The sequence below is a fragment of the Amblyomma mixtum genome, chromosome 2 (assembly GCF_055824585.1).
Source record: "Amblyomma mixtum isolate Tamu chromosome 2, ASM5582458v1, whole genome shotgun sequence".
NCBI classification, from domain to species: Eukaryota; Metazoa; Arthropoda; class Arachnida; order Ixodida; family Ixodidae; genus Amblyomma; species Amblyomma mixtum.
In genome coordinates this window covers 221099155-221115265 of record NC_143013.1, presented here as the reverse complement: position 1 = coordinate 221115265, position 16111 = coordinate 221099155, and the positions used below count along the sequence as shown (strand labels likewise).

At 47.8% G+C, this 16111-nt stretch overlaps 1 protein-coding gene and 1 pseudogene across 3 annotated transcripts in view; one reads left to right on the top strand and one right to left on the bottom strand.

The window, feature by feature from the left end:
* LOC149362659 (uncharacterized) overlaps positions 1–16111 on the bottom strand; it is a 176227-nt gene that overhangs the window by 97775 nt on the left and 62341 nt on the right. The window lies entirely within an intron of this gene.
* On the top strand, positions 5202–7295 carry LOC149362669 (uncharacterized; annotated as a pseudogene).

Here is a 16111-nt window from a genome sequence, read left to right as displayed (position 1 = left end):
GTACTCATGCACCTATTGTAAAAGCCTACCAAATACACCCCTTCAATCACGCCAAAGAAAAGCAGGTCCTTCAAGCTTCTTTTGCCCCGCTGCCCAAAAACGCTGAACATCTTCCCCACTTCATCGGTGAAAATTGTGCGCAAGATGTTTGCAGTCAGCGTTCTTATGTTCTGTCCACCTATTAGTGAAAGCCTCCGTGCCTGCAGCAAATATATCGAATGATATTCCACACAGTAAAACAAAAGAAAACACTATAAATATATAGTTTGAGAGAATATCTTCTCATATAGATGAGTGAAACACTGCTTTGGCCAGTGGTGCTTGCCTCAATGCAGTGCTGAACCCAGTTTAAATATGAATTTATATTTGAAAAACGAAAAAGCATATCTCAGATGATGGCAGCTTTCCACTGCATCTGTTCTTGCTTCTCTTAGCATTCACCCAAGAAGATTGCTCGCGGCGGCTCGGTTGCCGACTGCTAGGAACCGAAATACTAACTATTGGAGTTTTCGGAGGAGTACAAAAGCAGCGCACATTCCGACGCGTCGAAGTGCGTCTATTCGGAAAAGATGACCCCAAAACAGAATGTAAAATTGAGGCCTTGGAGGTACCTACTATATGCGACCAAGCCATCCCTTTTCCCGACAAGCAGATCAGGAAGACTCTGCGCGAAGCTCTCATTGTCACCGGGTGACGAATTTCAGCATCCTCACACTGCCCAGATCGATGTCCTGGTCGGTTCAGATCACCTCTGGGAATTTCTAACTGGCAGGATGGAGAAGTTGGACGCTCGGCTAACGGCACTCGAAACAGTGTTTGGATGGGCAGTGCAAGGCAAAACTTCATTTTCCTGCCAGGAAGCGACTTGTACTCATGCAGTCGTGTTAAGAGTGACGGTTTCAGATGAACAGGTAGAGCCTGTTTTGAACTGTTTCACTCCTGTTGAGCTTGAAGAACAAAGGGAAGTAAAAGCCACGAACCCCGTCTGCGGAGAAGAAAGCGAACTCCTAGACTTCATCGATTCAGCTCCGCAACTAAGGTAAACCGGGTGACAGGTTGGATTCTGCGGTTTGTAAATAACTTGCAAACAAAACAAAGGCATACGGGTCCCCTATCGGCTCTTGAATTGGAACGTGCACAACTTTATTGGCTGAAGGAGGCACGGAAATCGACATTCGGTACCGAGCTGCAGCGCGTAGCCAAGGAGACAGGACGCCGCGTGATTCAACCCTCAAAGACTTCCTTTTACGGAGAGATGACAACGAGTTGCTACGGATACGCAGTCGCCCCTGTTCAGAGGACAGGGACTACGACGAGCGGCACCCTATCGTCCTACCGAAACAGCACAGATACACCGTCTTGTTAGTGCGTCAGGCTCACAAGAAGTTGTTGCATGCAGGAGTGCGGGACACGCACGTCCAACTACGCGAAAGGTTTTGGATAGTGCGCGGCCGCCAATTGGTGAAAAGTGTAGTGCACTCCTGTGTTGTGTGCCGGCGGCTGAGTGCCTCCCGCGTCGAAGTGGACACGGGCCAACTCCCCCCCGACAGAACTTCTCAAGCAGAGCCTTTCGAGGTCGTTGGAGTGGACTTTGCTGGCCCACTCCTCGTGAAAGAGGGTTCAAGTGTAGCTAAATCCTACATTGTTCTCTTCACTTGTGCTGTGACGCGTGCTGTGCATTTAGAACTGGTGAAGGACATGAGCACTGAGACTTTTATCCAGGCCTTTCGCCGCTTTGTGTCTAGACGAGGGCTGTGTCGCATTATTTATTCTGACAATGCAATTACTTTCAAACGAGCATCGAAAGAATTGAGTATGCTTTGGGATGTTCTGCGGCACCCGGACACTCAAGACCACTTCGCTAACTCTAGCATACAGTGGAAATTCATAGTGGAGCGGGCGCCTTGGTGGGGTGGATTTTATGAGAGGCTAGTAAGAAGTGTGAAGACAGCTTTGAAGAAAATAATCGGGCGTCAGTAGTGCTTAGCCTTTGTCGACTTGACTACAGTGCTTGCCGACGTCGAAGCGGTAACTGTGTTCCACGGACGCGACGAAAAGATAAGGTCTTGCGAAGTCCGGCTGCCGAAGGGCAAAGTGGTTAGACGGCCTGTACAGCTTTTGTACCGGATTGAGCTGTCAGAAACGTAGAATGAGCCGTTGACCCATTCGGCGGGGGAGTGTTGCGACCTTCCGGCGCGACGGTCAAGGACGGGCTCACCCTACCGCCCATTAGAGTTTTTTTTTGTGTGTGTGCCATCTCCCACTTGTCGTTTTCCGCCACATGTCCTTTTCCGCCACATGTCCTTCTGGCCCGGGGAGCGCCTGGGGGGGCGTTTGGAGGCTCGCGCTCTGGTCTTCCGAAGTAATGAGTTAAGAGCCGTGCCGGCTCACCCAAAGCGGAAGCTCTTTGTGTGAGCGCGGGCGCCGATGCCCCCCCAAAGGTGCCGCGGTTGGAAGGGGCCGAGACAGCGTGGGGAGAGGCAGTTGTACTCCGGACGCCGAACAGCTAGCTTAGCTGACTGCTCGAGCGTTCCGAGAGATGTGCAGTTGCTTGCTATTGATTCTTTGTATTTAAGATGTAAATAAATTCACCGAGTTGAGTATTAATCGACTGGATCAAGTCTGATCATTCATGATTAGGCCAACGAATAGCGGCAACGACGCATAGTTACAACAGGCACCGCACTGCTGACCTCATTATTGTTGTCGACCAGACATCCATAACACAGATGCCCTGACGGATCAGTTAACTGGGAACTGCTACCCCTCCTCTTGGATGAGCGCGCGCCAACCAGCAGCACGCACCGGTAATCCTTCTTTTGCAATTCCAGCACAGTAACAGCGGCGCGCAAGAGTGCCCAGCAGCAGCACGAGAAAACAAACGAAGCTCACGGCCATGCAGTATGTCGGGTCGGCTTTGGATTTGACGCGCTAGACCGTGCGCACTCACGCATGCACACACGCATGCATGTGCCGACACGCATATTCATGCATCCACGCATCACAAATTTCTCAAGTTTTTAATGCAAATATGTGCACAAAAACTTTATTGTTGTAACGAAAGTTTCACTTGGTTTTAGTGCTTTGCTATCGCACTGCCCAAAAGCATAGAGCCCAAAACAGGCGACCTGGAAGCATGCCTGGAGGAGACGCCTTTCTAAACGGGCCTAGAACGGGCCGAAGGAAGCCGGAACTGGCCGAAGCGCTAGCCAACGAACGCAGCATCTGGAGACTCCATGCATTTCTGTGCCTGGTCAAAGGCTGCTGAAGCGCCGTCTGACTCCGCCGTGTTTCTCCGCGGGGCGGCGCTGCCAGCCCAGGATGGATGGGCGTGCGCGTAGTTGCGGCCGGCTGCAAGGGCTTCGGCAGCCGCGGAATAAATGTGGCCTTTGCCTACTCCACAAACGACCAACTCGTCCTAAGCCATTACCAAAAGTATATAAAAGCAAACATTCGGTAACACAAAAACGATGTCCGCAACTATGCAAGAAAGTGCGCAGTCCTCTAACCGAACATTCCTAAGACACACAATCAACATCGACGAAACCAGCACACTCAGAGCCGGAACAAGTTAGCAAAAAGGCGCCTAATCCTTGTGCACTGAAATGCGCAGCAACCCGGAATAAAGCGGCGCTAAAAACAGGTTTCGAATTAGCTGAATGAAGCCCGGCCGGCGACAGAAGCAGACGGCCTGCACAAGGCACCGAAGAAAAACAACAACACAAGCAAAGCGACGCGCACGCGTTTCCAAGGCGACGGCTGGGGCCGGCCGGAGCGGCCAATCATCGGTCAGAAAAGCGCTGAGTGGAGAGGCGGGCGAGGAGGATGTGCGACGGTTGGCGGCGCGGCGGCAAATTTCATAGAATGGCGCAACTTTCAAGTATCAAGGGGCTTTATTACTAACAGGGACTGCGCTCTGCAGCTTTCCAGGCATGACCACAGTCCTACAGCGTGGCTCACATCTTTAACCATGTTCCAGGACATCCAGTGCTGAGCACTTGCTCCTTAGGTTGCATCAGGTGCCGCCGAGGGAGAGTGTGCGGCTTAACCCAAGAAGGGGCGCTCTCTCTGCAACTCGCCAACAGTCACACGCACCTGACGAAGAAACCGAGTAGGTTATTTTGTAATGTCGTGGTTGGTGACTTTCTTAGTTGGCATTCTTTCAACCTAAATTAATATTTGCTATGGCTTATTGCTGCGTGCCGGGATGCAAGTTTGACGCAAAGCGGAAGACCAAAATTTCTTTCCACGAGATTCCAAGCGACAACGAACTAAGAGCGCAGTGGCTAAAAGGTATCTCATGAAGGGACTGGAATACCACATCTCGGTATTCGGTCGTCTGCAGCAAGCATTTCCTTTCAAGCGACTACAAGGAAGGATGCAAAACCCGGAAGCTGAAAAGAGGTGCGACTCCAAGCGTTTTAATGGACTATCCGCAATATATGCAGCCACCTGCGAAGAGACCGCGCAGCGATGCTGCTGTGCGAAAACGGGAAGCGTCCATTCCGTGCCCCCCGGCCTTGATCCGTGCTGCTTCCAAGCCGACAGATGCAAGTGGCCTTATTTGTCACGTCGACGTCGTCGGTCGGTCTCCACCACCAACTACGTCGTCTCCTTCACTTGAAAGCTCTTCAAACATGGATGACTCAATCAGAAACAGTGAGCACTTGGTCGAGCCGGAAGCATCAACACCGAGAACTGCAAAAGACAAGGCGATGCAGGCTAACATCCGTAGTTCTATTTCTGTTGTCGAACGCCAGAAGTGGTGATGGAAATAGTGGGACTTGAAAACCAGAATAGAGCGATTGAAACAAACAGTGGACAAGTACAAGGAGGAACTAAGGAAACTGAAAGAGGACTGTCATATTGCTGATTTTGCCGGTGTCATCAAAGCAGCCAGTGAAAACCACTTAGGTGCAAGGCTTCTGGTCGACCAAGTCAAGAACTTTTGCAAAGTCAGGACAACCTGGTCCGAGCTTGTGCGTCATTGCATAATTTTAAGGAACCTGTCGACACGGGTGTACGAGCATATCCGCAAAGAAGGTCCCCTGAAACTGCCAAGCCGCTCTACTTTGCAAAGATTCCTCGGAGTCAGTTCAGGCGAGGTAGGCTTCACATCCCTTGTTAAGCAACGCCTTTAGGCGGAGGTAACGGGCCTAAAAGCCAAACAGGCCAAGGTGTGCTCGCTAATAGTTGATGAGATGCGAATTCAGCAGAGGCTACAATATAACAAGCAGAAAGATTCGTCTGTGGGGGAAGTAGACCTGGGGAACAGCACGGAAGAAAGAGCCGGTAGTGCTCCTGTTTTAGCCAACTCACTTCTGTGTTTTGTGCTGGTAGGGCTTTCAGTGCGCATCCAGATACCTGTGGGGTATTTCTTCACTAGAAACTGCACTGGCCAGGAAATGTTTTCCCTGATAAAGTACGTCCTAAAAGAAGTGGAAGCAACTGGCTTTAAGATTGTACGGATTGTGGCCGATAATCACAAAATCAATGTTCTTGTCTTTCAACTGCTGTGTAATGGAAATTTAACGCACTGCATACAGCACCTTCAAGATCCGACACGAAAGTTGTTTATCGCATTCGACCAATGTCACATAATTAAGAACGTAAGATCCCAATTCCTTGCCCGTGATCTCGGTAAGGACGGCAAGATTTCCTCCTCCTACCTCAAAGACCTCTACAAGATGCAACAAGGGAGCATCGTGAGACCTGTTCGTTTTTTAACGCGTAAGCACGTCTTTCCGTCAAACATTGAGAAAATGAATGTGTCAAGGCGGTCCAGGTCCTCTCACCTCCGGTCACTGCTGCGCTCAAACTCCTCCAGGAACAAGCAGGACACACGTGTGACATGAGCTTTGCAGCTGTGGGTCCAACCGTCATGTTTATGGACACGATGCACCGCTGGTTTCTTCTAATGGATGTGAGCAATTGCGTGCAGCACATTCATAAAAAAATGCCAGACAGCAGGCAATATGACTCTATTGAAGATGGGCGCCTGAGTTGGCTGACAACGTCCTTCTTGAGCTACCTTGAAGACATGCGGCGTAAGTGCCAAGCGAAACAGTTCCTAAGCAAGGAAACATATCAAGCGCTTGTGATGACGACAAAATCAAACGTTGACTGCGTCAAATACCTCATTGCTAAAGAGGGGTTCAAGTTTGTTCTGACCAGAAAGTTTTCTTCGGACCCCATAGAGTCGTTTTTTGGCTGGTTAAGGCGGTCTGCAGGAAGCAATGATCAGACAGATGCTAGAGCGGTACTCGCTGGCGTAGAGAAGGCCTTAAAAACTGGGTTAGTGTCTGCTTCCCAACACAGCAACGTAATAGAAACGGAAAGGCAAGCACTTGGAGCACTGAACAGTGCACAGAAACTTGCAGTCACCCAGCGCGCGGACGACTTTCCACCGGAGGCGAAAAGTCTCCTTGAAGACCTTCTCAGGACACAGAAAACGTTGCTGCCAGCGCCAGACACTGCAGCACTTGCGATGTTAGGAGGTTATTTGGCTCGCGTCGTTCAAGAAAAAATTGATTGCAGCAGCTGCAATGCTCTTCTCACACGACCAGCCTCATCTGCGCCCAGTGACAGTTTGATCCGTCTTCAGGACAGAGGAGGCCTCCTTTATCCTTCAACGCAGTTTTTGTATGTTCTGTATGCCCTCAAGAGCTACGTCAAGGTGTTGCTCAACAAAAGACGGTTCTTATCAAAACCCCTGCAAGCTGCAGTCAACAATGCAGTTGAGGCTCTTGCAGAACATGGAGCACTGAAATGTGAGCTTGCGTCCAATGACCACCACAGCCAGCTTCTGAAACTCATCTGCGGAAAGTTTTTCCGCCCTGTTTTTGCGAACTATGCCTTATCGGTGACAGACAGGAACGATGTAGTGAAACCGCTGACATCAAAGCCTCTATCTAGAAAGATTTTGAAGTTGTGAAAACATTTTTGCATGTATGTTTTATTCTATATACGACAGTAAAATTTTTTCCATTCACTCATCGCTCACAAAAATGCTTCCTTAATGTTTCTGCTTATATATTGGGTCAGATACGACCTATGCTAAGAATACGTGTTTTGTACAAAGAGGCACAGTAACAATTACCGTCGATATAGCTGTAAACTTAGGCATTCATCTCGGTATTGGAGCAACGTTCAATATGTATGCCCGGCCGACGATTTCATATTTTCCTTGATGAGCAGCTTTTACTAAAGTACATGTGCACATGGCTTAACAAAAACAATTTAGCACTTTAACGATCGTGTCCGCACATCAATCTTACTAAACGGAGAGTAGTATACACAGTAGCAGAATTGCGCGCAGTCTTTTACGCTGCGTGCAACTCCTGCCGCGTCGTCTGCTCCATCCTGGGCTGCGCGCGCCATTCGTCGGCAGCTTCGCGTACTAGCACGAACGGCGCATAACAGCGGCGTTTCCCGCGATTGAGCGGGCACGGAGCCATGGCAGCCTGCGGTCTGTTTGTAGTGCTCGTCTTTTGTGCTGCCGAGGGTACAGCCTGTACTGAGGGCATGAACCATCGATGGCATGAGCATTTGTCACTCTTCCGATATGTGATGTGCCGACAGCAGTGAAATTCGCTGGTGCGATGTACGAAAACGTGGTAAGGTGCTGAGTAAACCTGTGTGTCAGCGGGCTCGACGGATAGCGCGTCGTCCTTTGCACGCCTTCACTGGAAACACTATGCTGACGGCGGGGCTCATTTCGTCCATGGTGGAGCAGCTGGTGGGAGACCACTACCCGGGTGACATTGGTAAGTTAATTTTCTTCGAACCTGTACATTATTTCAAAACCTTTACGCACAACTGGCCACATCAACACAGCTAGTACAGAGACGCGAAGACGCAGTGCCTATCGCGGCAGCACACAGCGCTGAAAGGTTGTTTACGTTCGTACTTATAGCCAGCTGCGTTCGTACTTATAGCCGAGCCAGTGTAGTCTAGCCTTGGATAGCAGAACGGTGAGAAAAAAACAAATTGCTTTGAAGTTTTTCGCTTCTGTTTTGGCATTCGCGTTTTCATACTTTGGGTCGGAGCTGAAGTGGTCCAAACAATTGCAAAATGCACACAGGTGCCCTAGCTACATTTGCCGTAAATCCCGAAGTTGCAGTGAAATTTAAGGGTAATTGAGCCTTTAATATGTACGAAGAATAAACTTGATTGTTTCATGATTATAACCAATGGCGCAAATAAATCTGACTGACTTAAATATGCTGAGGTACCTCTTCAACACCTTACCTGATGTTAAAGGAAAAAAGTGTGCTTTTTCTGCAGTTGGCACTATTAATTCATCATACCTGTGATAATGTGTAATCAGTGCTAATCATGCAGATTTCAAATTGAGGGGCCCATGCAGAATTTGAAGCAAACCAGCCTTCTACTGAAAATGTCGGTCTGTGATGGTCTGTTCTTTTGAATGGTGGCATGTATTGTAGAAACGGTGCTGGATATCGATATGCAAGTGATGTCTCGTCTGAGGCTAGCTTGTGTGTGAATGATTGCCGCAGTTATGAATTTCTTGTTGCCAGGCCCGCTTCGAAATGTGGTTAAACAGTTGTGTTTCATTCTGCGACCGGCTCCTTGCTACTTTTTTCATGGAAATGCCTCCACTTTTGAGTGCGCAGTTGAGTTAATCATTGTTGCAAGGAATGGTTTGGAGTGTGAGAGCGTTGACCCTTCGTGGACCTGTTCCTTGTCAGCTACTTGGTGTTTTGTGCCAGCCTTATGACCTTTAAATGGAAGTGCACAAATAGCTATATTTGCACATTTATTTCACTAGTTTTTGGGTGTAGCACCCTTCAGCAGAGCAGCTCAAGAAAGGCAAACTCACAGAAATGTTCTTTTCTCTGGTCAGCTGTTGAAGCAGGGGAATGTTAGCATGCAACTGTCTCTGTCCCAACCTTGTCAGCCCGAGCGTGCTGCTTCTAGGCATGAGCTTGCTGCTTTCTGCTGCATACTTTTTCACTGCATGCTCGAAGTGTGCCGAATCATCATGCTTGGCGCCGTGCTCAAGTGATGTGGCTCTGTCGAGGTTCGTCTTCGTGATTTATTTAGGCGGTCTTCATTTGAACAGTTAGGTTACAGAAAGCATCTTTGTTTCACGTTCTGTTGCTGTGACTCAGTGTTTATGGCGCTCGGCTACTGAACCTGAGGACCTGGGATCAATCCTGACTGAGGTGGCCATGTTTCGAAGGAGGCAAAACACAAAAGACCCCTGCCTGCTGTGCTGAGTCAGCATACGTTAAGGAACATCAGAGTATCTTAGTTAATCTAAGGCCCTCCATTACACCATTCCTCATAGCCCGTGTGTTTCTTTGAGGTGTTAAACCTCACAATATAAATACTCTTTTTGGTTCACAAATATCACAATGTCAACAGTTGAAGTTGTAAATCTATCTGTTATCAAGTGTGCATTTAGGCATGTGCTTTTTGTTCCTCATAGTAAAAGACACTGTCATGCCTGAACGTCCAAGGAGATCACCAAAATGGTATCATTTAATAATTTAATCTGGTCAAGAAAGTCTCATTTTGGGCCGATTGTGTCGACATGTAGCGGCAATTTTCACCAGCAGAAATGAGGTGGTAACCTGATTAGGCGTTACTTTCCTGCTGGCTGGGTGCCTAGTTTAAACTTAGTTTTTTTGTAGTCAGCAAATGGATCCAATATGTGATGTCTCTGAATGTTATAAGCTTTTTGTGCAATAAGAAGACTGAAAAGAAGCAGTAAACGCAAACTAAAACTAATAAGACTAATGTCAGGGATGACACTTTCCATTTTGCTTAAAACTATTGCATAGGTGAGCACTAATGTTCAAGCTGCCAATACTAGGAAGACAGAAGAAGCCAGTTGATCCACCATGGCCAAGAATGTGCACTGTGTGCCTGTTCGTGCCTCGCATGCTTGATTCTAGTCCTTTTTTTTTACCTTGCAGCAAGCTCCACATAGCTTTACCAGCAACGCCTCTTCCAAGCTCTGCAGTATGGCTTTGCCAGCGTTTCACTTGGTGCTAAGATGCCCAGCAAGCAAGCAGGCTTTTGACGTAAGCACTGAAGACATCTTCCGACACAAGTAGCTTTTATTTTCCTAGTCCACTGCTACTTGTGTGACCCCTCATTATGTTGCTTTTGGCAAGTTAGGCTGCCTATTAAGGGCTCTCTTTTGTTTTTCACCTGCTGCTGTGGCCTACTGCATTGGTGTTCGGCTGTTGAGCCCAAAGACGCGGGATTGAATTGCGGTGGCTTCGTTTCGACAAGGCGAAATGCATATTTGCCCGTGTGTTATGCAATGTCAGGCCATGCTAAAGACTCCTTGGTGGTCGAAATTTATGCACAGCCCTCCTCTATGGATGGAGCTAATGTTCAACTTTGGGGCATTAAAGGGACACTGATGGCAAACTGAAGTTGACCTGTGTTGATAGAGTTCCGCATTCTAACCACAGACGTCAATTTTTCTGAAAGTGGAGCTTTATAAGCCAGAAAAAGCAAAAAATACAATTGTCATCAGCACCGGCTGATTTCGGAAGTAAATTGCGATGCGTTGACTCCGTTTTTTTTTGGCACAGATTCCAGAGGCTAGGCTGAACTGCCATTCACCTCAGAACGGTTATCATGGAGTCCTTTGTGTAGACTTCATGAGTTCAATCAAATTGAGTGGCGGGAAAATTTTTAAATGTAATTTTTGCGCCAAGCATTGTGTTGGTGGCCTTTGCGCTGCTGTTAAAAACCGGGATAGCAGTATGATATCCCATAAAACTAGGTTCAGGACTTGCAAGAAGTGGTTTATCACATTCCGCTAGCTTGTGCAAGAAACTACTTCAGGGATATGTGCAGGTGTCTTTAATGTGCTCCTGAGTGAGCAATAACTCGTTAGGGGGAAGGCAGCTTCTAATCTGGCCCTACAGTGCCAATGTCATGAGCGTAAATCATAAGATGACCCATCAGTGTGCGCGCCTGATTTCTGTGACACTTCAGTGGTGTATAGAAGTGGTAAACAAATCTCTAAGGTATTTGATGCATATCTCCAAGGCAACGGCTGCATGAGTAGCGAAGCCATTAGTCAATCTTCAACGGAAAGAATTTTCTCTTTTAGATGACGTGCTTGTATATCAGTGACAGTTATTTGTTGTCCTGCATTTCGCTGGTGTGGGTCATGTTTGTGCGCATCTTCATGCGAGCCTTCTTTTCCTTCACAAAAAATTCAATTGATAGTCCAACCTGTTTTCTTCTCTTTTCCTGTGTTGCTTCTTTTGGCTGGTTTTAAATCTGTAACTGAGCTCAGACCGTGATAATTACAGCCGGAAAACAGGGCTACTGAATGTGAGCTTGGCATACATGCGTACTGTATGTGTGAGAGTGCAGTTTACAATATTCAGAAATGCTTGATAGCCTTACAAGAATCTAAAATTTTGTTGGAATTCCTATTTGTTCTCTGTTCAAGTGTCGAGACTTTTTCCGCTTCATCGTGTCATTAGAGCCACTTTGGTACTTAAGCTGAAATCTTTTCTTTAGCCTGCATGTTTCTCACTTTTGGGACAGAAACGTGGAGGCTAATGAAGAGAGTTCAGCTTAAAAGAGTATAGACACCGAATCTTGGTGGCATGCTTTCTTCTCTATAATGATGCGGAAGACTACTATGCATGAATCACCATCTGGTATTCGCGTGCGATCACTAAATAATTTATAATCAAATTTTTCTGCCATCCTGTTTCCCTGCCCGAGCCCATTTCTACCTCTTGATATCAAATAGGATGTCATTAACCCGCGTTTTTTCCCTCACCCACTCCGCCCGCTTCCGGTCTCTTAACGTTACACCTATCATTTTTCTTTCCATAGCTCGCTGCGTTGTCCTTGAATTAAGCTGAACCCTCATTGTTAGCCTCCACATTTCTGCCCCATAAACCAGTAAGATACAGCTGTGTTAAGACTTTTCTCTTGGGGAAAATTGGCAAACTGCCTTTCACGATCTGAGAGAACCTGCCATATGCGCTCCACCCCGTTCTTATTTTTCTAGTTATTTCCCTCTCATGATCCGGATCAGCGGTCACTACGTGCCCTAAGTATACATATCCTCTTACTACTTCTAGCACCTCGCTACGAATTGTGAACTGCTGTTTCCTTGCTAGACTGTTGAGCATTACTTTGATTTTCTGCATGTTCATTTCTAGCCCCACAATTCTGCTCTGCCTGTCTAACTCATTCATCATGCTTTGCAGTTCATATCCTGAGTGGCTTAGCCAGACAATGTCATCAGGGAATCGCAAATTACTTAGGTATTCTCCAGTAACTCTTATCCCCAACTGTTCCCATTTCAGGCCCCGGAACACCTCGTGTAAACAGGCGGTGAATAGCATTGGTGAAATCGTGTCTCCCTGCCTGACACCTCCTTGCCTTATTAGAATTTTATTGCTGACCTTATGGAGAACTATGGTAGCTGTGCAGCCGTTATAAATATCTTCCAATATTTTCACATAACACTCTTCTACACCCTGATTCCACAATGCCTGCATGACAGCTGCGGTTCCACCGAGTCAATTGCTGTCTGGTAGTCAATGAAGGCTATATATTGGGGTTGGTTATATTCTGCCCATTTCTCTATCACCTGATTGATTGCATGAATGTGGTCTCTTGTTGAGTATCCTTTACGAAAGCCTGTCTGATCATTTGGTTGATTGAATTCGAAGGTTGTCCTGAGTCTATTAGTGATTACCTTAGTAAATACCTTGTAGACAATGGATAGTAAGCTGATCGGTCTGTAAATCTTCAAGTCCTTGACATCTTCTTTCTTATGAATTAAAATAATGTTCACATTCTTCCAAGCTCCTGATACGCTCGTGGTCATGAGGCAAGCGTATACAGGGTGGCTAGTTTCTCTAGCATAATCTCTCCTTCATCCTTCAACAAATCTGCTGTTACCTGATCCTCACCAGCTGCTTTACCCCTTTGCATTGCTCCTGAGGCTTTCTTTACTTCCTCCCTCGTTACTGGCGGGATGTCCCATTGCTGTGCTCTACTGCCTCTCTCTGTAACGTTCTCATTACATTCACTACTGTAGAGATTTGTGTAGAACTCTTCGGATACTTTAACTATCTTATCCATCTTATCCATATTGCTTATGACATTGCCCTCTTTGTCTTTTAGCGCATACATCTGGTTTTTACCTGTGATTAGTTATCTCTTCACTGATTTTAGGCTACCTCCATGCTTTAGAGCATGCTAGGTTTTCTCCATGTTAAACTTTCTTATGTTGGCTACCTTGCACTTATAAATAACTTCGATAGCTCTCCCAGTTCTATTCTATCTCTGAAGTTAGACGTCCTCATGCTTTGGCGTTTCTTCATCAGATCTTTCGTCTCCTGAGATAGCTTGTAGGTATCCTCTCGAATGATCTGACCACCTACTTCTGCAGCACGCTCCAATGAATTTAAATATGTATTTAAAGATAACAGTTAAGGTGGGAGATTGAGCTTTGAGATTTGCACTTCAACTCGGGAGTTATGCCGCTGCTACACAGAATACTTGATCGCCGTAGAGATATTTCATCATCTCGCACCAAGCTGCTGTGGCGCCACTGTCACAGTTGATAATTTTGCTGGGAAGCTGTTGTAGCACTCACGCAGTTTTGAAAAGGTGGTATTCATTGTTTTTGTGCTATTGGTAACAGTGATAATATGCTTGCTGCAGTGTTTTGTGGCCAGCCTTTTTTTTTTCAGTTAAGTAAGTTGTACATTTCATGTTGAGTATTCTTTCAGCAATTAAATTGCTTTGATTTTATTCCTTTGTGTATAGTTGCGAGTGCTCCATGTCTGAGTGCAAATTTCTACCACTGAAAAGCCTTCAAAATCTTGATAGATGTATAGATGTCCACACTGTTCTAGGGACTCTGCGGCTATTGGAAATGCCCATTTAGCTGCACTCAGATAGCCATTTGAAAGCCTTCAAAATGCCTGTGTGACACGGTTATTAGATTTTGTGCAGGTTTGATGCTGAGCAGCCTGCGTGCTTGAGTCGGGTTTTCCAGTGTCTGTATTTCAAACCTGAAACTCATCATTAGTTCATTAATGGAAGAACTACTTGTGCCCTTTTCTGGAAATTTCCAGGAAACAGATTAACTGAATTTTTTTGCATATACTGCTACCTTTTTGCAGGTGCTGCATAGTGAGAACCTGTATCAAGACGCCAACCTGCTGGACTCGGAGAAACTGAAGAAATTGTTTAGCCACTGTGTGGCACCCATCATGAGGGATGTGGCATTAATAAAGCCAGTTAAGGTGACCTTATCTATGTCCTTTTGCAAGCATGCTACGCACATGACAGCCATCCCACGAAGCACCATTTCTGCAAAGCTTGTTATCTCACAACATGCATGCTGAATGAGGCAGTGACAGACAGATGAGGAGGCCTTAAGGTAGGGCATTGGCGTAACGTGTTGAGCAGTGATGTAGGAGCCTTGCAGCCATGCAAGGTATTATCGGTATCATGATGGTAACTCCATTTGACACTGTCTAGTGCTCTGTGAGCCAGACTCAGCTCTTGCACATTCTGGGGCTCACCCTTGGCTCTCGGACATTCTGGAAGCCTCACCCGGCTTGTGCATATTACGCGAGGATGTCTCCTGCTGTGTGAGCCTTACGCGGCTTGCGCACTTTATTGCTCGGCTTGCGCAAATTATGTGAAATATGTCTCGCGTTATGCGACCTCGCTCAATCGTCACATTTTGCGTGGCAATAAACACGCAAATATAGCCACGCAGAATCCACGCTCAATATTTTCAATAGGGACAGCTTTGCTGCACCCAACTACGCGGCGCAAACCATCACGCCTCCCAACGCCCCGCTCCCGCCCGTCGCAACCCAGCTCCAGGTTGTCATCGCTAAGGCTTACAGAGCAGACCTGGCTGCCCACGAGCTCAAGCGAGCCCTGGAGTCACGACACGGCAGCCGCAGCGCACCTGGCGAGGACGGCATCACGTACAGAATTCTGCTCAACATCGACAGAGACCAGCGCCCAGCACTGCTCGCTGCATTCAATGCAGTCTGGCGCAGCGGCGAGGTCCCAGCCGAGTGGCGGAGCGCTACGGTCGTGCCTATCCACAAGAAGGGCAGGCCCCAGCGAGCCATTACGTCATATCGGCCTGTCTCGCTCACTTCGGCAGCGGGCAAGACCCTCGAGGCCATGGCGCTTACCAGGCTGGAGTGGATTGCCTCTGCTGTGGTGCCCTGGCTCCCGCGCAAAGTGAATTCCGAGCGGGGCGCTGCACAGCAGACTGCATCGCCCACGTGACGCCCATCTTGGAACAAGCAAAGAGCAATCGCCATGCCGCCTACCTCGTCCTCCTCGATGTGTGCAGCGCATTTGACATGCTGCCACACGAGGTTATCATCGAGGCGCTGCGCTGGCTGGGCGTCACGGGACGGCTGCTGCGCTATGTGGAAGCCTTCCTCAGCGGCCGGACGTTTAAAGTTCGCGTCGCGAACACCACCAGCACCGAGCACCCAGTAACGAAGGGAGTCCTGCAGGGCAGCGTCATCAGCCCCTTCCTGTTCAATCTGGCGCTCGCACGGCTTCCCCAGTGCGTCCCGCACAGCAGCTACACCATCCAGCTAGCTGTTTACGCGGGCGGATGACATCGCCATTGTCGCGTCAGCCCACCCCCTGCACGGAGCGGAGCGACCTTCAGGCCACTCGACGTTTTCGTGAGTCTCATCGGTCCGAAAACCTACCAACTTGACTGCTCCCGATACGCCTACTTCGAAGTCGCTAAGCGCGTTAAGAGAAGTTTTGAGCACACATCTGTCTCCAAAGCCCTCCGTAATTGCCGAGAGAGCGAAGTTTTATCGAGCAACGCAGCGCGAAACGCAAACGATAACCCAGTTTGTAGAAGAGATACGCAGGCTGGCTCAAACCTGCGACTTCGGTTCTTTTCTCGACGATGCACTTCGTGACAAGTTTATTTGTGGCATGCGGCGAATTGACATTCAAAGACAGCTGTTCGTTGAAGACAAGCATTTAATGTTTTAGAAGGCAGTTGACCGCGCATTGGCCTCGGAAGCCGCAATGAACAATGCAGCGACAGCTCATGACTTATCAGACAGTGCTGAAC